The sequence below is a fragment of the Dermochelys coriacea genome, chromosome 1, assembly GCF_009764565.3.
Source record: "Dermochelys coriacea isolate rDerCor1 chromosome 1, rDerCor1.pri.v4, whole genome shotgun sequence".
In the NCBI taxonomy this organism is placed as follows: Eukaryota; Metazoa; Chordata; order Testudines; family Dermochelyidae; genus Dermochelys; species Dermochelys coriacea.
In genome coordinates, this window is record NC_050068.2 from 116,889,126 (window position 1) to 116,898,226 (window position 9,101).

Here is a 9,101-nt window from a genome sequence, read left to right on the forward strand (position 1 = left end):
TGATTCTAGCTCTTGGCTTTCATTCCTTTATTTTATGGTCGTTCACACTTGTCAGAAATGTGTACATTGAAACGCTTCTCTGCAACGACCCCCCCCAACCTTCCTCTTTACCAGCTGACACACAGGTCAGGTCAACAAACATCATCTAAAAGTGTAGCCACGTCTCACTCCCTCCTTGGGGCATGAATTCCTGAGGAACTCATGGAGCAAAACATGGACAAGAGCAGTCAAGCCATGGCTGATACCATCGCATGCAATGGTTATTTCTCTCCCCCACCCCACTCCCATACACACTTTTAGACAGGAAGTGTAATAATCTCCAAATAATGTATTTGTTACATTCAAATGTATAGGAAGGAACAATCCAAAACTCAAACCCTGACCCCTTTGAATACCAGACATAAAGGTCACATTTGAGCTGCACCAGGCCCTATAGGTTTGATTCTAGAACAGATCTAAGGTTGGAAACAGGGCCAGATTTACACCTTACATGCCCCTAGGCACAGCATCTTCAGTGCCTCCCATGCCTATAGCTGACCTTCATGTTTTCCATAAAAAATGAAACTTTTAACCCACTTTTAACTTTTAGGCACCCCTAGGCACATGCCTACTGTGTCTAATTAGAAATCTGTCCCTGGCTGGAAAAGGCCTAATTTTTTATGGTACCAGTTCAGACAGAGTAGAAGTCTTGGGAGGACAAGTCTCGAAGAGTTCTGCATCAAAGCTTATCACAAGATCAGCTGATCTAATGAGATTTCCACCATTTTACCTCAAAATCTTATCAGATTTCAAGAATGTCAAATCCAAACCCGAGCCTTAGCTTCTATCCATGTTTTAAAAGTAAGATGGATACTAAAACCATTGTCTCCACCCATCTCTATTTTACAGGATCAGATTAGCTGTATCTCTAAAGCAAGTACACAGGAGGAAGGAAAAAGGCGAACTCTAGGAGTCTTCCCCTCTCTCCCCTTCTGCCCACCACATCTTGCATACCTAGTGCAATGGTCAAAGGTAATTACAGTGACTCTGCTCAGGAAAGCACAGTGATTACTTCTTGTACGAATAACAGGGGAAAAGATGGGCCTGTGGCTCCACCACCTCTGCCCCTCATTGGCTTATGAAGCTGACTGACCAAGGAGAGGGGAAAAGAGTGCACACTTACCAGGCAGTGCCTAGAGCGGTGGGAGGGATTATACCTCCATAGGTTTGTGATACCCCACTGGGGTGATGTAGCTGCACATCATTCCCATCCTGGGCTCTGGTTAATGCCACACACTCACAGAGTAGGTAAAGAATTTTCCAACCCTTAACTACATTTCCTAGCATGAGTCAGAGCTGCTAGTGCTGCTCTAGCAGTAGGTGCCAGAAATTGAGACGGTTGAGAGGAAAATTCACACCCAGCAGACTGTGAAGTCAGTGAGGTTACATGCATATAACAGAGCAGAATTTAGCCCAGTGAACTAAATGCCTCAGTTGCTACTTTGTATGATAGTAGAAGGCACTTCATTAAGTGCAGATTGCTCTAATTTGCTGCAGCAAAGTACAAGCTGCCACAGAGTTACGGAATTTCCCCAATCATGGTTGCACCATGCATCGTAGGCACTGATATAAAAGGCCATCAGTGTTGCATAAGTACCTAGATATAGTAATGTACAGATAGAAAGTCTGTGGGTGGGGACAGAGCAAAGCTAATATCCACAACATGTTGGAGTGTTTAAAAGATATTTTTGAGATCAATTTTCTTAAAACATTTACTTTTACAATTTTCAACTTTGTCACTTAGAAATAAGTGATTTTTTTAAAAAGCTGGTGTAAGCAGAAGCAACCTGTCATAAAAATAAAGGGAAGGGTAACCACCTTTCTGCATACAGTGCTATAAAATCCCTTCTGGCCAGAGGCAAAACCCTTTCACCTTTAAAGGGTTAAGAAGCTAAGATAACCTCACTGGCACCTGACCAAAATGACCAATGAGGAAACAAGATACTTTCAAAGCTGGAGGGGGGAAACAAAGGGTCAGTCTGTGTGATGCTTTTACCGGGAACAGATCAGGAATGCAGTCTCCGAAACTCTGTTAAATTAGTAAGTAATCTAGCTAGAAATGTGTTAGATTTCCTTTTGTTTAATGGCTGGTAAAATAGCTGTGCTGGATGGAATGTATATTCCTGTCTTTTTGTAACTTAAGGTTTTGCCTAGAGGGATTCTCTATGTTTTGAATCTGATCACCCGGTCAGGTATTTACCATCCTGATTTTACAGTGGTGATTCTTTTATCTTTTCTTTAATTAAAATTCTTCTTTTAAGCACCTGATTGATTTTTCATTGTTCTTAAGATCCAAGGGTTTGGGTCTGTGTTCACCTGTACCAATTGGTGAGGATTTTTATCAAGCCTTCCCCAGGAAAGGAGGTGTCAGGCTTGGGGGAATATTTTGGGGGGAAGACGTCTCCAAGTGGGCTCTTTCCCTTTTCTTTGTTAAACACACTTGGTTGTGGCAGCATACAGTTCAAGGACAAGGCAAAGTTTGTACCTTGGGGAAGTTTTTAACCTAAGCTGGTAAGAATATGCTTAGGGGGGTCTTTCATGCAGGTCCCCACATCTGTACCCTAAAGTTCAGAGTGAGGAAGGAACTTTGACATGGTGGCAAAGCGGTGGGATCATTTTGAGATTTTTTTTTAGATCATTTTGAACCAGAAGCACAGCAGGATTTTAAAAGGTTTTGTAAAAGAGGATTGCAGCTGTAGCTTCTGTGTCTTTGCCTGGAGACGGAGGTGTTCGTTTTTTTACAAAGGGATTTTTCTTTTTTGAGCTGGAGTTTCTCTACCTAAAGGCAGGGTAGTTAACCTCCTGCAGGGAAATTCACAAGTTATTCACAGACTTGCAGAGGTTTTTGTTTTTTTTTTTTAAACTGAGAGCAGCTAGAGGGTTTTCTGTCTATTTGCCTGGAAACAGAGGTGTTAGGTTTTTGGTTTTTTTTTTTAAACAAAGGATTTTTCTTTAGGCTGAAAATAGCTATCAGAGAACATAGGTATCATGTTACTGCACAATTTTACAAGCCAGGTTTTTTGGTTTTGTTTTATGGTTTTCTTTCTAACTCTCGGGTGTAAAGTTAGTTAAAAACAGAGAGGCTAGTATGACAGAAACCAAGGCACAACAAAAAGTGGAGTTAACCAGACTGGAGGCAGTGAAAGAGGCAGAAAAAGCCCAAGAGGCTGCCCACCAAAGAGCTATGGAGGCAAGGGAAAAAGAACTGGAGGAGAAGGAAAAAGAGAGGAAGCATGCACTGGAAATGGAGAAGGCAAAGGCTCAGCAGAATATACCAGATAACCCTAACAATCCTTACCCAACAATCCACAAATGGGAGCGACTATGTCCACAGTATGATGAATCCAGTGATATTACTGAATATTTTTTCACCCTTGAGAGACTGTGCACACACCATAAAATATCCGAAGCTCACAAGATGACCATATTGGTCACAAAATTGACTGGACATATTCAATAAGATGCCTATTGATGAGGCTTCTGACTATAATAAAGTTACATCTGAAACTTACAGAGTAAAATTTAGAGCCCTTAAGAGAGGACCTGGACTAAGTAATGTGGCTTATATAAACCAGATGAAGGATCTGTTAGATAAATGGGTCAAAGGAAGGGGTGTAACTAGCTTTGAAGGAATATGTGATTTGATGACTCAGGAGCAATTCCTGAATATGTCCAAGGATGATATAAAACAGTGTTTATGGGATAAGAAAATGGACTCAGTGGAAAGTCTTGCTTCTTATGCTGATCAATATGTGCAGTCCCAGTCTGCCAGACAGGTGGGGCAAACCAGAACAAAATGGGTGGAGGGAGGAGAGAGAAACAACCCTGGTCACAGTTGGAACGGATATCAGAAGGGACAACCTCAGACCACACCCTACTACTGGGGGCAGCCCAAGGCCCCAACTACACCCCAAGGAACACTCCAGACACGTTATCATCCCGCCACACCGTTCTCCAGCAACCCACCTTGCCCCAGTGACCCGTCAGCTGGGCAATGTTTTAAATGTAATGAGCCGGGGCATTTAAAGGCCAACTGCCCCAAGAACCCCAACAGATTACAGTTCATTGCACCAGAATCACACCAGAGGTCCTCAGGCCCAGATACCTCCCAGATACCCTCAGAGCAGAGGGAAACTGTGAGTGTGGATGGGAAGAAGGTCACTGCGTGGAGGGACACTGGAGCACAAGTGTTGGCTATCCATGCTTCCTTAGTGGACCCCAATTTAATAGACCCAGAGGTCCAAGTGACAATTCAACCCTTCAAGTCAAACTCTTTTGACTTGCCTACAGCCAAGTCCAGTACAAGGGCTGGTCAGGAATGTGGACTTTTGCAATCTATGATGATTATCCCATCCCCATGCTGTTGGGGGAAGACTTGGCCAATCATGTGAAGCTAGCCAAGAGGGTGGGAATGGTCACCCACAGCCAGGCTAAGCAAACTGACACACCAAGTTTCTGTTCTGGAAACTTCTACCAGGACCCGGTCAGAGGTGATGAAACCAGACCCCATGCCAACATCTGCAACAGCAGTAGTGGATCCTGTCACAGAGACCCAAACAGAGCCAGTCTCAGAACTGGAAACGACGGAACAACCAGCACCAGACCCATTGCCAGCACTGAATCCAGTACTTGCAATCCCAACACTAGAGGACCACACCAAACCTGCACTGGCAGCAGCAGATAACCCTGCACAAGAGGCTCAGCCAGAGCCTGAACCCCAACATAGTGCACCAGTGATTCACAGTCAACGGAAACAGCTCTATCACCTGCATTGCTTCCAGAGGGACCAAGCCCAGGTCCACAATCCAATGAGGAAATGATATCTCCAGCATCAAGGGAACAGTTCCAGACCAAACAGGAAGCAGATGAAAGCCTCCAGAGAGCTTGGACGGTGGCACGGAGCAACCCACCACCTCTCAGCTCTTCTAAACGATCCAGATTTGTTGTAGAAAGAGGACTTTTATACAAGAAAACTCTTTCTAGTGGACACCAGGAAGACTGGCATCCTCAGAGACAGTTGGTAGTTCCAACTAAGTACTGGGTAAAGCTATTAAGCTTACCCCACAATCATCCTAGTGGCTATGCTGGGGTGAAGAGAACCAAAGACCATTTGGGAAAATCATTCCAGTGGGAGGGAATGGGCAAGGATGTTTCTACCTATGTCCGGTCTTGTGAGGTTTGCCAATGAGTGGGAAAACCCCAAGACCAGGTCAAAGGCCATCTACAGCCACTCCCCATCATTGAGGTTCCATTTCAGTGAGTAGCTGTGGATATTCTGGATCCTTTTCCGAAAAAGACATTCAGAGGAAAGCAGTACATACTGACTTTCATGGATTTTGCCACCCGATGGCCGGAAGCAGTAGCTCTAAGCAACACTAGGGCTAAAAGTGTGTGTCAGGCACTAAAGGACATTTTTGCCAGGGTAGGTTGGCCCTCCGACATCCTTACAGATGCAGGAACTAATTTCCTGGCAGGAACTCTGGAAAGTCTTTGGGAAGCTCATGGGGTGAATCATTTGGTTCCCACCCCTGACCATCATCAAACAAAGGGCCTGGTGGAGAAGTTTGGTGGAACTTTGGGGGCCATGATATGTAAATTCTTAAATGAGCACTCCAATGATTGGGACCTAGTGTTGCAGCAGTTGCTCTTCGCCTACAGAGCTGTACCCATCCCAGTTTAGGGTTTTCACCATTTGAACTTGTATATGGCCGCGAGGTTAAGGGGCCGTTACAGTTGGTGAAGCAGCAATGGAAGGGGTTTACACCTTCTCCAGGAACTAACATTCTGGACTTTGTAACCAACCTACAAAACACCCTCCAAACTTCTTTAGCCCTTGCTAAAGAAAACCTAAAGGATGCTCAAAAAAGAGCAAAAAGCCTGGTATGATAAACATGCCAGAGCGGTCCTTCCAAGTAGGGGACCAGGTCATGGTCTTAAAGGCACTCCAGGCCTATAAAATGGAAGCATCGTGGGAAGGGCCATTCACGGTCCAAGAGCACCTGGGAGCTGTTAATTATCTCATAGCATTCCCCACCTCCAACCGAAAGCCTAAGGTGTACCATATTAATTCTCTAAAGCCCTTTTATTCCAGAGAATTAAAGGATTGTCAGTTTACAGCCAAGGGAGGAGATGACGCTGAGTGGTCTCAAGGTGTCTACTATGAAGGGAAAAGTGATGGTGGGGTGAAAGAGGTGACCCTCTCCATGACCCTTGTGTGTATGCAGCAACAGCAGATCAAGGAGCTGTGCACTAGCTACGCGCCGACGTTCTCAGCCACCCCAGGACTGACTGAACGGGCATATCACTCCATTGACACAGGTAATGCTCACCCAATTAGAGCCCAACCTCACTGGGTGTCTCCTTAAGCTAAAACTGCTCTAGAACAGGAGATCCAGGATACGCTACAGATGGGGGTAATCCACCCCTCTGGCAGTGCATGGGCATCTTCAGTGGGTCTAGTTCCCAAACCAGATGGGGAGATACATTTTTGCATGGACTACTGTCAGCTAAATGCTATGACTCGCCCAGACAACTATCCAATGCCACACACAGATGAACTATTAGAGAAACTGGGACGGGCCCAGTTCATCTCTACCTTGGACTGAACCAAGGGGTACTGGCAGATACTGCTAGATGAATCCATCAAGGAAAGGTCAGTCTTCACCACACATGTCGGGTTGTATGAATTTAATGTGCTCCCTTTTGGGCTGCGGAATGTACCCGCCACCTTCCAAAGACTTGTAGATGGTCTCCTAGCAGGATTGGGAGAATATGCAGTCGCCTACCTTGATGATGTGGCCATATTTTTGGATTCCTGGGCAGAACACCTGGAACATCTACAAAAGGTCTTTGAGCGCATAAGGGAGGCAGGGCTAACTGTTAAGGCTAAGAAGTGTCAAATAGATCTCAACAGAGTGACTTACCTTGGATACCAGGTGGGTCAAGGAACTATCAACCCCCTACAGGCCAAAGTGGATGCTATCCAAAAGTGGCCTGTCCCAAAGTCAAAGAAACAGGTCCTATCCTTCTTAGGTTTGGCCAGATATTACAGATGATTTGTACTGCAAACAGCCAAATATCTAACCAAAAAGAAACAGCCAAATGCAGTGCAGTGGACTGAAGAGTGTCAGAAGGCCTTAAAGCAACACTCATGTCTGACCCTGTGCTAAGGGCCCCAGACTTTGACAAACCGTTCCTAGTAAGCACAGATGCATCCAAACGTGGTGTGGGAGTAGTCTTAATGTAGGAAGGACCGAATCAAGAGTTCCATCTTGTCGTGTTTCTCAGCAAGAAGCTGTCTGAGAGGGAAAGCCACTGGTCAATCAGTGAAAAGGAATGTTACGCCATTGTCTACGCTCTGGAAAAGCTACACCCATAAGTTTGGGGACGGCGTTTCCATCTGCAAACCGACTGTGCTGTGCTACAGTGGCTTCATACCACCACGGGAAATAAAAAAAAACTTATTTGGTGGAGTTTAGCTCTCCAAGATTTTGATTTTCAACATACAACACATCTCAGGAACTTCAAACAAAGTGGCTGATGCACTCTCCCGTGAAAGTTTCCCAGAATCAACTGGCTAAAATCGTCCTTGAGATGTGGAAAATATTGTTAGTCTTTATACAGTTGATAGTCTATTTAGAGGCGCATGTGTCTTATTAATTCTGTTTTCTCCTAGAGCTCCAGGAAGAAATCACAGCCAGTGTTTTCACCCTATCTGTGATTTGGGGGGCATGTCATAAAAATAAAGGGAAGGGTAACCACCTTTCTGCATACAGTGCTATAAAATCCCTTCTGGCCAGAGGCAAAACCCTTTCACCTGTAAAGGATTAAGAAGCTAAGATAACCTCACTAGCACCTGACCAAAATGACCAATGAGGAGACAAGATACTTTCAAAGCTGGAGGGGGGGAAACAAAGGGTCTGTCTGTGTGATGCTTTTGCTGGGAACAGATCAGGAATGCAGTCCCTGAAACTCTGTTAAATTAGTAAGTAATCTAGCTAGAAATGTGTTAGATTTCCTTTTGTTTAATGGCTGGTAAAATAGCTGTGCTGGATGGAATATATATTCCTGTTTTTGTGTCTTTTTGTAACTTAAGGTTTTACCTAGAGGGATTCTCTATATTTTGAATCTGATTACCCTGTAAGGTATTTAACATCCTGATTTTACAGAGGTGATTCTTTTACCTTTTCTTTAATTCTTCTTTTAAGCACCTGATTGATTTTTCATTGCTCTTAAGATCCAAGGGTTTGGGTCTGTGTTCACCTGTACCAATTGGTGAGGATTTTTATCAAGCCTTCCCCAAGAAAGGGGGTGTCGGGCTTGGGGGGTTATTTTGGGGGAAGACATCTCCAAGTGGGCTCTTTCCCTGTTCTTTGTCAAACACATTTGGTGGTGGCAGCATATGGTTCAAGGACAAGGCAAAGTTTGTACCTTGGGGAAGTTTTTAACCTAAGCTGGTAAGAATATGCTTAGGGGGGTCTTTCATGCAGGTCCCCACATCTGTACCCTAGAGTTCAGAGTGGGGAGGGAACCTTGAAGCTACTCCTTAGACATCAGTGCTCAACCATATTTTGCCTCAGATGGCACTGTGAGTGCTAACACCAGATCTGAATTCAGCCACTCAGTTTTTAAAAGTCTTAAGTCCCAGCTACAGGGTGGCAAATACTGCTTTGTGCCAGCCTCCCACAGCAAGGTAGTCCCTTGATGCAATTGAAGCACAGTGATGTCTTGCAATGTACAGTAAAGTGAACCTTGTTGTAATCATCTTTTAAAATTTTGCCACAGACCTGCCAAAGTCTCCTCCACAAGAGTGACACAAAGTTTTAAGCATGTCAGTGGACTTGAGAATTACAGAGTACACTGAGCCATGAGCCTGCTATATTCTGTGCTCTGGTGGGAATCCTTTTTCATTAATTAATATGATAGTTACATTTCGAATGGTGCTTACATTCTCTACCCCCTAGAGGCCAGACACTAGAGCAACCAGTAGAATTCCCTAGCTGGAGACTTCCCCTATGTATCTAACCTATATTGAAGTTGAAATGAAAACATAGGACACTCAT